Here is a 15,110-nt window from a genome sequence, read left to right as displayed (position 1 = left end):
AATCCCCGAGAGCACTGAGAAAGCAAGAGGAAGCACACTCTCCTTTTCTACTTTTTTCTTTTTGATTCCCTCTTTCAGGTGTTGATGAGAATCAGCTGGTTGAGCTTACAGATTAAACAGAGGCAATGCCCAAGGAGGTGGGTGCACCTAGCAGCACCCCCACTTATCAGCCTTTGGCAATACCCCTACTGGCCAGACGCCAATGGGAGGGGCTCCCGTGAGGTCCACAGCTCTGTCCCCAGGGTCTTACGGCTCAATTGTACACCACTGTGCTTCTCTACAGGCTGCTGGAACCACAGGGCTGGAGGAGACTAGCTCAGTGGGTTTATTAATAAAGGGGTTAAAAGAGAAATGGAGAGAAGCTTCTTGGGCCGGAGAGCACCAGCCACGTAACGGCATCCCTTCCCCAAGCGTGACAGGGACACTCCAGAAGGGACCTGGCTGGCCACAGTTTCTTATTTGAGCTGCTGCTGCTAACGGAGAAACAGCACTAGCAGTAAGAGAAACAACCATGACTCTTACGGGCTAAGTGCTTTATGTAGAACTGTCTGTCTGTCCTCATCATCAAGCAAAAAGGGAAACTTAACCACATGCAAAGAGCCTTTCCTTTTTGTTTACCAGTATATCCCTGGTGCCTAGAAGAGTGCTTGACACAAGTAAGCATTCACTAATTATTTGGTGAATAAAGGAATACATTGAAAGCATCCAAGTTTTTGGAAAGCTTGTGAGCCCCAGATCTCTCGATGTGGCCTCAGCAAAGTCTGAGTGCCAGTGGCCTGGCCTTTTCCAATTTTAACACTTAGATTTTTTTTTTTGAATGTTTTGTTTATTTTTGAGAGAGAGAGGGCAAGTGAGCAGGGGAGAGATAGAGAGAGGGAGTCACAGAATCTGAAGCAGTCTCCAGGCTCCAAGCTGTCAGCACGGAGCCCAATGCAGGGCTTGAACTCACAAAACATGAGATCATGACCTGAGATGAAGTTGGACCCTGAACCAACTGAGCCACCCAGGCGCCCCAAATTTTAACACTTAGAGCAAAGCTGCAATGTAGCGCTCTGTGAATTCCCTCTGGAAATCCTACCATAAGGGCTACTGATCAAGGACCATCCTCTTGACAGGATTCCTTCCCTGTGCTCTCAGCATCCTGGTTTCCTCATTCGCACTCCCTCAAACCCTGGCTGCTCCAAAAATTATGAACAATTAGAAAAAACACAGGGGCACCGGGGTGGCTTAGTCAGTTGAGCATTCAACTCTTGATTTTGGTTCAGGTCATGATCTCACAACTCCTGAGATCGAGCCCTACATCAGACTCTGTGATGACAGCATAGACCCTGCTTGGGATTCTCGCTCTCCCTCACTCTGCCCCTCCTCTGCTTGTGCACACACATGTGCACTCTCTCTCTCTCAAAATGAATAAGTAAACATGGAAAAATTTTAAAAGAAAAAAATGCAAAAAGCCTAAAGAAACAAAATTTCTGGACTTCATTTCTAATCAAAGAATTGAACAAAAAATTGAGATACACTTTTTTTCTCCTATGAGTCAAGTTATAACAAAAAATGTTGATACTCATTGTTGGCAAAGTTATAGTGAAATAAACACTCTCAATCAATGTTAACAGGAGTGTAAATTGGGGTATTTTGAAAAATAATGTGACAAGATGTATGGAAAACCTGTAAGAATTCCATAAATTCTTTTCTAGCGATTTCCACCTCTAGAATAGATCTAAAGAAATAAAACTTGAGAAACGCTTGTGCACAGATATGTCCACTGCAATATATGACAAAAAAACTGGAAACAACCTCCACAGCCAATAATGAAGAAAAGTTAATTAAATTTTATTACACGTAAAAGGATGACACAGCTTACAATCATTTAAGATGTCTTTAACAATACTTCATGACATGGGAAAACGCTCACCATGTAATATTAGATTTTAAAAAGAGCCAGACAATTCCATATACTGTATGATGGCGATTTTATTAAATATGTATACATTCAATGAAAAAAGAATGGCAGAAAATTTATGTTATTCTCCGGGTCAGGATTCTAGATTATTTTTACTTTGATATGTGATCGACATATCTGTAATTGCAAATTCCCTCTAATGAGTTGGTTTTACATTTGTAATCGGGGAAAGAAAATAAAGTTCATAAGAATTTCCTACTCTATTTCTATTGCTAATAACATAATGAGAACTTAGCTAGTGAAGCTCCCAGTGACAAATCTATATCGGTCTTCATGTATTTTTATCCCACATTCGGAAATAAAGAGAGGATGTCAACCCCATTCCATAACTAGGGGGAGGGAGATCTTGGAGTCTAAGCTTCAATCAAAGAGACAATATATATCTCAAAAAACATGAGGAAAACACAATTATCCTTCCCCGTACCTCAGCCCTTGGCAAAACAAATGCCACATGGAGGTGTTCCTTTGTATGAATCAGTCAGATAAGGGCCGTGGACACTGAAATTCTCATACACACAAGACTTAACAATTTTTTTTAAATTTTTTTTCAACGTTTTTATTTATTTTTGGGATAGAGAGAGACAGAGCATGAACGGGGGAGGGACAGAGAGAGAGGGAGACACAGAATCGGAAACAGGCTCCAGGCTCTGAGCCATCAGCCCAGAGCCTGATGCGGGGCTCGAACTCATGGACCGCGAGATCGTGACCTGGCTGAAGTCGGACGCTTAACCGACTGCGCCACCCAGGCGCCTCTTTTTTTTTTTTTTTTAATTTTTTCAACGTTTTTATTTATTTTGGGGATAGAGAGAGACAGAGCATGAACGGGGGAGGGGCAGAGAGAGAGAGGGAGACACAGAATCGGAAAGACTTAACAATTTTTAAAAGGCACAGTAGTCAACTGGCAGGAACATTCTACTTTTATATACATCTTCATCAAATGGCCTTGGTGAAAAAGCCAATCAGCTTTCAAAGCCAGGAGACAGAGAGGGAGAGACAGGAGTGGGTAAGAGCAAGAGAAAGAAGAAGGAGAAGCATTGGGAATTCTAGAAGCTGGAAGAGGAGGGAAGGAGGAAATGGAGGTGGGAAGGAGAGCGAAAAGTGGGCATTTTCTGAGATGAACATTTTAATTTTTGTTTTCGTTGGTTTGAGACGAATGTGTTCAGGTGATGTTTCTCAGAGATAATACAGTGAAACACTTGTAAATGGTGTAATTTCCCTCAACATTGCTGGAAAAAACAGAGTGAGCGCTGTAAATGAAATCCAAGATAAGAGCCATATATATATATATATATATATATATATATATATATAAAAATATATATATATATAAAAATATATATATATATAAATATATATAAAAAATATATATATATAAATATATATATACATAAACAATACATGTTTGTTTTTGTCAGGTCTGTTTTTTTAACAGTCAACTTTTTAAGAGTCGTATTTTAGTATTTCCACTTGTTTTTGGTATTATATCATAAAAGGAAGGAAAAGGTGTAGGAGAAGAGCCGGGGATTCCCAACCCAGAGGGCTACAATTATGCAGTGGCCTGGGGTATGTCATTTTCCTTTCCTGGATGTTGGTTTCATCTTCAGTAAATTACAAGAAAGAGACCAGAGAAGTCCCACATTCCTTGGCCCTCTCTGAAGTTATAAGACTACTTCACTGAATGGCTGCTTGGGGATTTTAAAATTAGATGGGGTCATGGTCACAAAGGAGAGGGGCACACAGCTCAATTTTAAAAACACAGTGAACCTCACCAGAACTCAAATGTTTACTGCCTACACTATCAATGACGATACTGCTGAGGTACGGCGAACAAGGGAAGAGAACTTAAATTTTATACTCTAAAAGCAGTAAGTACATTTCAATCTTTCTGGGTAAGCGGACTGAAACCCAACCAAAGCAAATTTTGGAGATGCAAATGCAAACAGAAGTCAATGGCTTGCTCTGGGGAAAGAGAAGGAGCAATTGTTTGGGATAATAAAACAAAGAGAGGGTGAACAGCTGACCCTTCAAAGAACACAAAGTGCCCAGCCCACAGGCTAAAAATGAAGTTGGGAAAGTGGGAAAATACCAAGAAACAATTCAGATCAGAAGAAAAGATGCCTAGCAGCTTAAAGTCTAGAAACTGTGAAATCAAAATTAATGTAAATGGTACCACGATTTCCTAATTGTGGAAAATGCATACAGTCCAAGGGGTGATTATGTGTGCTTCAGATTCGTTTTAATTTATTCAAAAGTAGAGGGAGAAACTGGATGAGAATCTAAAATCTCAACATCATTTATAAAACTAATTCAAGAGACTGAGCTAACTTGAGGTGTTCAAAACAGACATCCTGGACATCATGACTAATTGGAAAAAATCGGAAGCCCCACCATTGCAGGAATACACAACACAAAAACAGAAGTCACCAAAGAATCCTAAAAATAGTACTTAGATATAACATATAATAACTTGAAAAAAACTTGGAGATTGTAGGGTTAAAAACAGGAAAAGAAATAGTCCGTGCAGTATGACCACATGTAAACAAATCTACATATACAAAATACTGGCAGGATACTGACAAAACGGTGAACTGTTTTTGGTGAGGTCACCAGTAAAATTGTTCTTCTGACATTTTCTTCCTCTACTTTCATGCTTTTCTAATATCTTTTAATGCCATCTTATAATGGGAAAAAAAGTACATTTATTATCTTCCACAAATAGCTAACATTCTTACCTCACCCACAACTATTAGTACCTGAAGACAGACAAAGAATATTTTAAAAATTATTTTACCTATAATTTTCTAGATGCTTGATGATTTGGGACCAGCCTAGAAATTTCAAAAGCGTTAACTGTGTTTCAGATTTTTTGAATAAGCCAGAATCTTTGATGCTCTTAGTTAAGTTGAAAGGCAGATGACCCCTTCAAAGACTGTATCTTCAAAGACTACCATAAGGTAAAGGTCACAGACTGACATGTGGCTCAAGCACAAACTAGTACTCTACTAATCTAGAGACCATGTTAACCACACCAAGCTGCAGTGTACCTTTCGATGGTTAATACATCCCCCTTTCCCTCTGCCTTTTCTTTAAACGTAGTATTATCTCGACCATTGGAAAGAATAAATTGAAAGGGGCAAAATGCACAAATTCCTCGGTGTAGCAGTGAATTTTGCTCTGATCACTTTCCAAGGGCTGTACCGTGACTTGAACATCACAGAGTTAGGCCCCTGTCCGGGTGGGGCGGCGAGGGGTGGAGGTGCCGGATGACCTTAACAAGTAAGAGTGCTGAACAGGCACTATTCCGGGAAACTTCATTCAAAATGCCTACCATAAGCACACTGGTAGTTATATGAAGCCGGTGTATATTAGGGGAATGAGACTCAAAACATTTTTGACTGTGGTTAAGGTTATCGATGACTTCCATGTTGACAAACACAATGGCCAGTTCTTTCTCATCATCTCTTATTACATCTCAGCAACCTCTGAGGCAGCTGACAATGCTCTCCTCCTTTAAACAATGTCCTCCATAGGCTCCTGGCTCATCCAAATCCCCAAAATCTCCCGCCAGCTTTGACTGTTCTTTGTATCCTGTCATCAAGCTTCCTAATGGTGCTGGCGACAGAACCCTCATCCTGGAGCCCTACTCTCCTTTATTTGTACCACTGTTCCCTTGGTGAGCTCACCCGGGTTCATGCCTTTACATATTACTTACATGTTACAAACCCTCAGTTTATAGCCTCAGCTAGGACACTTCGAGACCCACATATCCAAATGCCCACTTGACATCTCAATCTGGGTGAATAACAAACAGCTCAAACCTCACGCGTCTACAGCTGAGCTCCCGGTTTCTCTCATCCACCCTTGACAAAGATTCTTGGCTTGACCAAACTTCAGCCAGGCTCCTGAATCCATGTGGGCACCTTCCTATAAATCCAGTTTGAGCAAGAACCCTGCTAAGTCAGTTGAACCACAACCCCCTCTACTACCACCTTCCGTATCTGATCACCGCTGACATATGACTGGATTCCTCATCTTCCATCATCTCCCAGGTAATGTCTGATCCCCCTGGGCTGTGAGATCTGTTTAGCTTAGACCCTCTGCTTACCCATGATGTTTACTCTTGGAAGTTTTCCATCCACTGACACACACCCTGCTATGACTTCCTACTTGCCAGGGCTGTATTCGGAGTTGAGGTCAATCTCTCCCGTATAAAAGCTCACCGGAATGTTCCCTATACCTAGTGTGATGGTCCTGAATAAAGTGTACCTTACCAGCTTTAACAAGGGAGATTAAATATTTCTTTTCCTTTATACCCTAAACCTGCTCCCCTACAGGGTTCCCTATTTCAGATCATGGCAGCCCCGTCCTTACAGAAATTGCTTGGGTCCCAAACCTCAATCTTCTGCTCTTTCCTTTCTACCCACAAGCAATCCATGACAGGATACCACCCCGTCGTCCAGGACAAAAATCTTTGAGTCATCCTCGATGCAATGTGTTCAAATTCCACATCTATTCCACTAGGAAAGCCTTTGGCTCTACCTTCAAATAAAGCAAATTTAAGTACTTCTCACCACCTCTAGTGATCCTCACCCTGGCCATCACCCTATCTCACTGGGATGATTACAATGGCCTCTTAACAAGTCCCCCTCCCTATCATCTATCATCTTGCCTACTCCACCCACAGGCAACTTGCAAAACAGCTTCCAGAGTGATCCACTTAAAGCATGAGTCAGATCTTAACCCACCTCAAAGCCCATCGATGGTTCCCTATTTTAGTAAATGTCTAAGAGTCCAATGAGTCTTCACGCCCTACTCAGCCTGGCCTTTTACTTCTTCTCCCCCCACCCTCCAAAGTTTGTGTGTGTATGTATGTATATATGGATGCATTTACTTATTTTTAGTGACCTCTACACCTAACATGGGGCTCAAACTCAGGACCCTGAGATCAAGAGCCAGCTGCTCTTCCAACTGTGCCAGCCAGGCACCCCCTACCTTGTTACTACTTGACCTTGTCCCCCCCCCCCCCCCACCCCGGATGACTTGACTTCAGCCACACTGGCCAACTTGCTCTCTTTAGAACAAGCTACATCTTCACTCAAAATGCCTGTGCTTCACAGAGACCTACCCTGGTTATTTACAGCTGGAACCCCTTGCTCTAGCAAGCCCATCTCCCTTATCCTCCTCTATTTTCTCCCCAGCACCTATCACCGTGTATTATATTTAATAATTCCCCATCCACCTGAGCAAAGCTGTCCATTAGAAATATAATGTCTGCCATTTATGTATGCGACTACACTGAAACAGATGAAATTAAGTTGAATAATTTATATTATTTGTCCTAACATGACCAAAATATGATCATTTCAATGTGTCATCAAAAAAGAGTAATTGTTCAAATATTTTTTTCCCTACAAAGTCTTTGAAGTACTTTGTCGAACTCACATTTACAGCCCATAGAAGTTTGGGCTAATTGTACTGCAAACATGTGGCTGGTGGCTTCCACACTGGACAGTGTAGGCTTACTCTATTTTATTCTACTCTACTGTATGCTTATTCCAGGTTTTAAAAATTCTTGGGCACAATCCACTAAATTGATTTCCTAACCCACAAATGGGTCCCAATGCTCACTCGACCAATCACTGCTCTAAGTAAACTTCAGAGTATGTAATCTGTAATGAAAGAATTTTAGGGCACATTCTCTGACCTCCAGGGACTGCTCAGGACCCTCTGAAAGGGAAAAAGGTTTCCAGAAAAAGAGGCCTGGAGGGATAGGGTGAGGAATTGAAGTACCATGCCAATCCACAGACCGAAATCATCACCGTCCATCCAATGACGCAAGACTGTTTTGTTAAAAGGTAATTTTAAATAACTCACTGCACTGTCAGCTAATTAACAAAATATCTAATGACTTATAATTATATAGTACATACGCGCTAATATACAATATTCAAGGGGATATCTGCATGATTTTCACACTTCTCAAAGAGTACGTTTGAAAAGAACAGAAAGATTTCAAGTTTTTCATTTTCCCCCCTCTCCACCCCCCACGCAAAGGCTATGGAAATACAACGGTTCAGATCGAGGACAGAGAAGTACAAGGTTAAACGACTGATCTTCATTTTTCAATTGTGAACTACCACTCACGAGGACTCTTTTAAAAATATACCATAAACTTCAATTCCGAACTCAGTCCTGGACAGAATGTCAACTTGCAAAATGGACTCAAACTAAGGATCCTACCATCAATAGAACATTTGCCCCTTTAAGGTTCTGGATATTACTACACACGAGGGGGTAGTACTAATACAGTCAAGGTTAACACCGATCTGCTCCCTTAAACAGGGTTTAGTTTTTGTACAGTTAAGCTTCAAATTTCTTCCTGAGGCTTTTGAATTACCAAAGAAAGGCAATACTCCCTCTTATCTCTGTTAAGCTGTTAGGTTGTCACCTAAACTGAGAATCTCTTCCTAAGATGCTCAAGGTGAGCAGCTGCGATATTGGTGCCCTTGGCAGATGGAAGAACAAAAACATCGTTTTAAAAAGATGAATAAGACCATTTGGTAGTTGGTTTTGTATTTTTGATTGTTCACAGCGCAAAAATATCGCTAGGTGATAAATGCTGCAAAGACTGTCTTTATTACTAAATACGCCTTGATGGACATTTCAACAAGTGACTCCCGCTTGAAAACGAACTCTATTGAGCATATTTCTCTGGAAATCAATATTTAAGAAAATTTTTTCTTTGAATCTAACATTCAAGAGAAACAGCTCTTGTTTACAGAGTAACTTGGTTTAGCATTATGGTTAACAATGTTTAAAAACAGCTAACTTAAAATGCAAACATTTAAATTTTGAAGTTTAACTGTTGGGAGGCCAAGTCAGTTCTATGAAAATATAAACAACACGAGAACAGTAGTTTTCCCCCCAATTCCATCCCCTGCGAGAGTATTTCAGGTCATCATTTTGTTGGGTTAAGACTCAGACCTCAAACAACTCTAAGGTTGTTAAGAGAGTTACAAATTTAAATGCTTGGGTTGAACTTTGAAAACACTATGGTAAGGGAACAAAGTCACTCCCAAAAGGCCACATATCGTATGATTCCATTTATGGGAAATGTCCCAAATAGGTCAGACAGAAAGTAGATTCGTTGTCAGGTGCTGAGCTGCGGGGAGTCACTGCTAATGGTTACAGGGTCCCTTTCTGGGGTGCTGAAATTATTCTGAAACTAGATTGTGATGATGGTTGCAGACCCTGGGAATAAACTAAAAGCCAATGAATGGTGCTCTTTAAATGGGACAAGTGTTGGGGCGCCCGGGTGGCTCAGTCGGTTAAGCGTCCGACTTCGGCTCAGGTCATGCTCTCACGGTCCGTGAGTTCGAGCCCCGCGTCGGGCTCTGTGCTGATAGCTCAGAGCCTGGAGCCTGTTTCGGATTCTGTGTCTCCCTCTCTCTGACCCTCCCCCGTTCATGCTCTGTCTCTCCCTGTCTCAAAGATAAATAAACGTTAAAAAAAAAATTAAAATAAATAAATAAATAGATGAGACAAGTGTATCGCCTATGAATTATAATTCAATAAAGCTATTAACAAAATTAACATGCCTGATAACGTTCATAACAACATTGGCATGACAGATACAAGAAAACCAAGTTAACCTAACAAAGCTTCCATATAAGGCTAAAATACATAAATCCCTGATACCTTGGTCTCCCACTTTAGAGACTGCTTTCTCACAGCAACCAATATTTGCCCTTCCTAACACTGCTCATCACCATCATTCATAATAACTGTCTTCCCCTCTATAATATAAACAATGACAACAGAGACTATGTCTGGTTTTTTTTTATGTTTATTTATTTATTTTGAGAGAGAGAGAGTGCAAGCAGGGGAGGGGCAGAGAGAGGGGGACAGAGAGAATCCCAAGTAGGCTCCATGCTGTCAGCACGGAGCCCCACGTGGAGCTTGATCCCACAAACCGTGCGATCACGACCTGAGCCGAAATCAAGAGCCAAACGTTTAACCAAAAAAGTCACCTGGCACCCATAAGACCATGTCCTTCTTATGTACTGCTATGATCTTAGCGATCATCAGTAAATATCTACCATCATCATAATCATCAGTAAATATCTACAGTAGGAATTTATGCATGTATGCAGTATGCACTTTTGTATGAATGAATGAATGGAAGAAAGAAAGAAATCATTGAATTGGGCCAATTCAATCAATCAAGTTGTTGTGTTCGAAATGTCCCCTTACATCTATTCTCCAAAACTCTCATGCTCTGGACACCTTGGTATAGATACTTCCCAGCAGCCAATGGAGCTTCTTATGACCATGTAACCATAATCTTACCAATTAAGGGTCAACAGATGTGATGTGTGCAATTTTTAACTCATCTGCATCAGAGACGATAGCTTGCCTTGGACTTCTCCACTATGCTTTACCCATGTGAATAATAACAAAATCCCAAGGTAGGAGAGCAAAAGAAAGAACCTGTCAGTCAAGCTAGACTGGCCAGAGTCTTACATAAGAAAAAAGTAAACTTCTATTTTATTTAAGCCACTGTATGGTGGGGTCTCCATGTTGTACCAGGCTAGTCTTCACCCTGTTACAACGCAAGCATGGATATGTGAAGAGAAGGGGGGAGCGGGAAGGACTTCAATGTTTAACTGAACAGAATAAACTAGTGATTCAGCTAGTGTGGTCATCTGGTGGCTCAATGAAGACACATCAAGTTGTTAGGTCTTCATTAACGAGTTGATGAATTAATAATCACATAATTCAAATGCTGAATTCTATCAAGTGGTCATTTTGAAAGTGATTTAACTTTGAATTTACTGCCACTAAATATTTACATCAAATAAATACACACTTTCAAAAGAACTAATGGATGTATTTTAAGTAGCTGAATAGTCATTTTTACCTTTATTTGCAAACAAGATATAATTTACAATATGCAAGACACAATGAGTAGAGTCTATAAGGATGCTTTACACTCCCTGAGCCAACAAAAAAGAGCTCAAACTGGGGGTAGAAATGATTATACTAGCTTTTAGATTGTTTCTTTTTCACAAATAAGTTGGCTGTAAAAAAGAAATTAAAGGGGGTACCTGTGTGGCTCAGTCAGTTAAACACCCAGCTCTTGATTTGGCTCAGGTCATGATCTGACGGCTCATGTGAATGAGTCCCACGTCAGGCTCTGCACTGACAGCAAAAAGCCTGTTTGGGATTCTCTCTCTCCCTCTCTCTCTGCCCTTTCCTCTCTCTCTCTCTCTCTCTCTCTCTCTCTCAAAATAAATAAACTTAAAAAAAATTTAAAAAAAGGTAACCAATACATAAATGTGAAGCTTGAAGATGTCTAAAATCCTTAAAAATAACCAGTTAATTGTAATCTTTATGGTCTTGATGATTATCATCCACTCCTAATGCCACTCAGAACTGCTACAAGAAGATGAATTTTACAAACTGGATTTGAATTTTAAGCAAAAATGCATGTAGGTAAAATGCCAACATTGGGGGACAGCAGAGAGAAAATGACATATAAACCTTTATTAAGTCACCAAACTAAGGCCGCCATGATAAAATGACATCAATAGAATTGTGACCCGAGCAACATGCCTCTTTAGGTCCAGTCTTGACATTCTTTTAAAAAAAAAAATTTTTTTTTAATGTTTATTTATTTTTGATAGAGAGACAGAGGACGAGCAGGGGCGGGACCGAGAGACAGGGAGACACAGAATCAGAAGCAGGCTCCAGACTCCGAGATGTCAGTGCAGAGCCCGACGTAGGGCTCGAACTCACGGACTGCGAACCCATGCCCTGAGCCAAAGTCGGACTCTCCAACGACTGAGCCACCCAGGCGCCCCTCCAGTCTTGAAAATCTACGTGACCATGGGTAACTTACTAATCATCTATGGAACCACCTTCCCAGTTTGTAAAGTGGGAATTATAATGATTGCCACCCACCTTTCAAGAACGCTGGCAACCAAACCCATTTTGTAAAGTGCTCAGATCGACTTGGAAGAAAACTGTCACATCGCTAGCAAGTAAGATAACTGTTACTTATGACTCGTCAGACCTTTGAATCTAAATTTGAAAAATGGCTTCATCTGTTTTTCTGAATATGCCTGGCCACTTTTATGCACATAACTAGTGTTGCCCATAGTGCCAATGTAGACATATTTATTTGCATCTATGCTGACTGTTAATGATTCCCAGATTTCAAATGCGGGCATGGCATTTACTGAGAAGCTCCTGGCATCTGAATCTACCTCTTCTTGATGATTTGGAGATGGTGCTGGTTTCTCGATCATCACTGGATAGCATGATCTTCTCTGTTTAAGATTTATTCCCTGGGGAGAAACACTAGCCATTCCAACCATTTTACAGATCTTTTTTAGATTTTACAGTTTAACAAACTTTTTTTTCTTCATATATAAGAGATCAAAATATATAAGGATTCATGTTTTAAGGATCTTTGAGCTCGTTAAAAGGTAAAAAATACAGGTGATTTATTATTTAGGTCTATGCACCTTAACTGATGTCTAAAGGAAAATAAAATTTGAAATGAGGGTCAAATAAAAGAATTGATATTATAAAAGAAAAACAAATTAACACAATGTTAACTGGGGGTAAGAGATACAAAGTTTATATAAAAAGATATCAATAACAAAAAATGTGGAATGTGAAAAAAAAAAAAACAAAAACTAGAGACATTGAGCAAAAACTCTTACTCTGAGCTTCCTAGCAGTCAAGTTTAAAAATTGTATGAATTTGTTAATCAGCTTCCATTGTGTCATGACAAGAGCCATCAGAAGGACAAAATTTCTCACTGCTCCTGACATTTGACAATGCATTCCTTATTTGCAGTATATCACATGTCCTTGATATTAATTATGCAGAAACAAATTTTTGTCCCCATGGACTATCTCCCTTAGTCAACACTAATGAAAAATTCCTAGCAACTTTTTTTTCTCCCCAAACTTGCCCCTGACTCACGGTATTTTAAACTTTGAACAGTATCACAGAATTGGAAACAAATCGCAACGCACAAATTCAAACGTGCACATTTTCAAGTCATGGGTGTTAGCATAGGCCATCATAAAGACATCAAGTCACAGGGAAAATAATTCATGCTTACAGGTGACTCCAGAGAAAACAATGAAAACCCACTTAGGATGCCCGTATTTGAGGCTGTGGGGTAACGCAATTCTCAAGGTGAGTATTTCATCTCTTCGACCATATATTCAGCTTTGTTTAATCAGTTTTTAGCTTTGCCAGAAATCTTTGCTAAAGGCACAAGATGAGTTAAAACACCTGGCACAGTTCTGCATGAGGAACATCTTGGACTGAGATTCTGCAGGGCTCAGAGACACCGGGAGACAAACTTGCTGCCTAGCTGAGCAGCTGTGGCAGAGAAGGAATGGCCCAGGAACAGAAAATAATTCGTGGCAAGGAAGGGATGGCCCGCCAACAGAAAATAATTCGTGGCAAGGAAGGGATGGCCCGCCAACAGAAAATAATTCGTATGGCCCTTGACATGCAAAGTTTGCAGATCCCTGAAATTAACAAAGCCTTCATTTTTAATATTGGACCACTGAGCGTCAGCAAGGGGAAGAGCTTTGTCAAAAGTCCCGCCCTGACTTGATGAGCCCCAAAACTGCTTGGGATCAACCCTTTCCGCGCTGGAGCATATAAAAGGAGCTGTCTTCTGCAGAGGACAATCTGAGGCTTCTCACAAAGATTTAATTTAGACAACAAAGATGGTGAAACGGGGCAAGTTGGATTTCTGACCTCAGATCAAGTGTGCCAGAAGAACGCAACTAGAAAAATAAATCCATACCCGTAAAATACGTTCTAGAACCTCAAAATGCTCAGTGAGATGAAACACAAAGGTAATCTAAGAATCTTCACATTGTAAAGATTCCAAAAGAAGAAAAAAAAAAAACCCAAAACAGGTTCACCTGAAGAATAAGAAGTCTGTGTCTTACAAATTCATAAACTTAATTTAGTAATATCTGAGTGAAGGCCTTGTGCAACCAGGCCCTCAAGTAACCTGTTTTAAAACAGACACAAATCTACTAAATCGAATGGAGCTATCGTTGGCCAAAATTCAAAAGTAAAATGAAGATTCTACAAGAGAAACAGCGGCCATTAAAACGGCCTGCGAGATTAACTTGTGTGAGATGAGCACCAAAGAGAGACTTTGGGAATCGAGAAAATAATGTAGCATCCAGAACCATTTTAAACAGAGTGCTTTTTTGTTCCCCCTCCCAAAAGTGAGTTTGAGAAAATTTAATTTAGCTTTAATTCATCAAGCTGCATTAGTCTCTCTGAAAACTTCTAATTTTAAAATCCAATACTCATGTGATTTTCAAGCAAGGTCAAGAGAACAAGGCAGCCTAGCGGTGACATCACAGGGATGTGGCCCGCGCCGCTCTGCAGTTCTATCAATGTGCTGTGTTGCTATGGTGCTATGACTATTAATTTCTGAAAGAAGGTGACTGTAAAGCCGCCAGATGAACATCAATCGGATGACCCCACTTCAGCACAGAACAGGGACATGGGCTACTCTCGTTTGGAGCAAGCGAATTTTTATGAATCACCGCTTTTGTGATGTGAATATTCCTGTCAAAGTTTGGGTTCACCAAGTCAACAACAACAACGACAACAAAATCAGCTTCAACAAAGGGGAAGTTTGATCATATTTGGGAGAAAAATGTCACTCTGTGGACCATTTCTTCAGGGCAATCTTTTCCGTAAACATCTCCCAAATGATGCTATAACATAATATTTACATAAATAAATTCACAGACATTTGGTAGCTACGTAGATTGGGAAAGAAGTGAATTCAGATATACCTAGAGGTGGTAAACACAGCCCTAGATAGAATTCCACGAATCACATCGCGTTTACCTTTTTTGGCTTCCGGAAAGCAATCTTCAGGTATAGTCACCTCAAAAGGTCACTTCTTACCCTGAAAACAAAAGAGAACATCAAAACCTGAATGTCAAGAGAAAGGAGCAACCACCTATTTGCCAGGGACAGATGCAAAAGAACTCCGGCACATTTCATGGCAAGTGACTTTCAGAGTTAATCAAAACAAGTCCCAAGACCACTGATCCGGTGCACAGGCCGGTGAGCTCCTCAA

The 15,110-nt window shown here is 40.4% G+C and overlaps 1 protein-coding gene across 11 annotated transcripts in view; it reads right to left on the bottom strand.

Annotated features, from left to right (window-relative positions):
- The window catches only part of FOXP1 (forkhead box P1), a 591,936-nt gene that overhangs the window by 316,491 nt on the left and 260,335 nt on the right, over positions 1-15,110 (bottom strand). For 10 of the 11 annotated variants that reach the window (XM_053219058.1, XM_027042471.2, XM_053219069.1 and 7 more), the window contains one exon: positions 14,876-14,936. The exons of the other annotated variant lie outside the window; for it this stretch is intronic. The gene's annotated coding sequence lies outside the window, so the exon portion shown is untranslated. The remainder of the gene's footprint in view (positions 1-14,875; positions 14,937-15,110) is intronic. 11 annotated transcript variants of the gene reach the window in all.

The sequence above is a fragment of the Acinonyx jubatus genome, chromosome A2, assembly GCF_027475565.1.
Source record: "Acinonyx jubatus isolate Ajub_Pintada_27869175 chromosome A2, VMU_Ajub_asm_v1.0, whole genome shotgun sequence".
Lineage (NCBI taxonomy): Eukaryota > Metazoa > Chordata > Mammalia > Carnivora > Felidae > Acinonyx > Acinonyx jubatus.
Note: the sequence above shows the minus strand (reverse complement) of the source record. Positions and strands in the feature narration are given on the sequence as shown.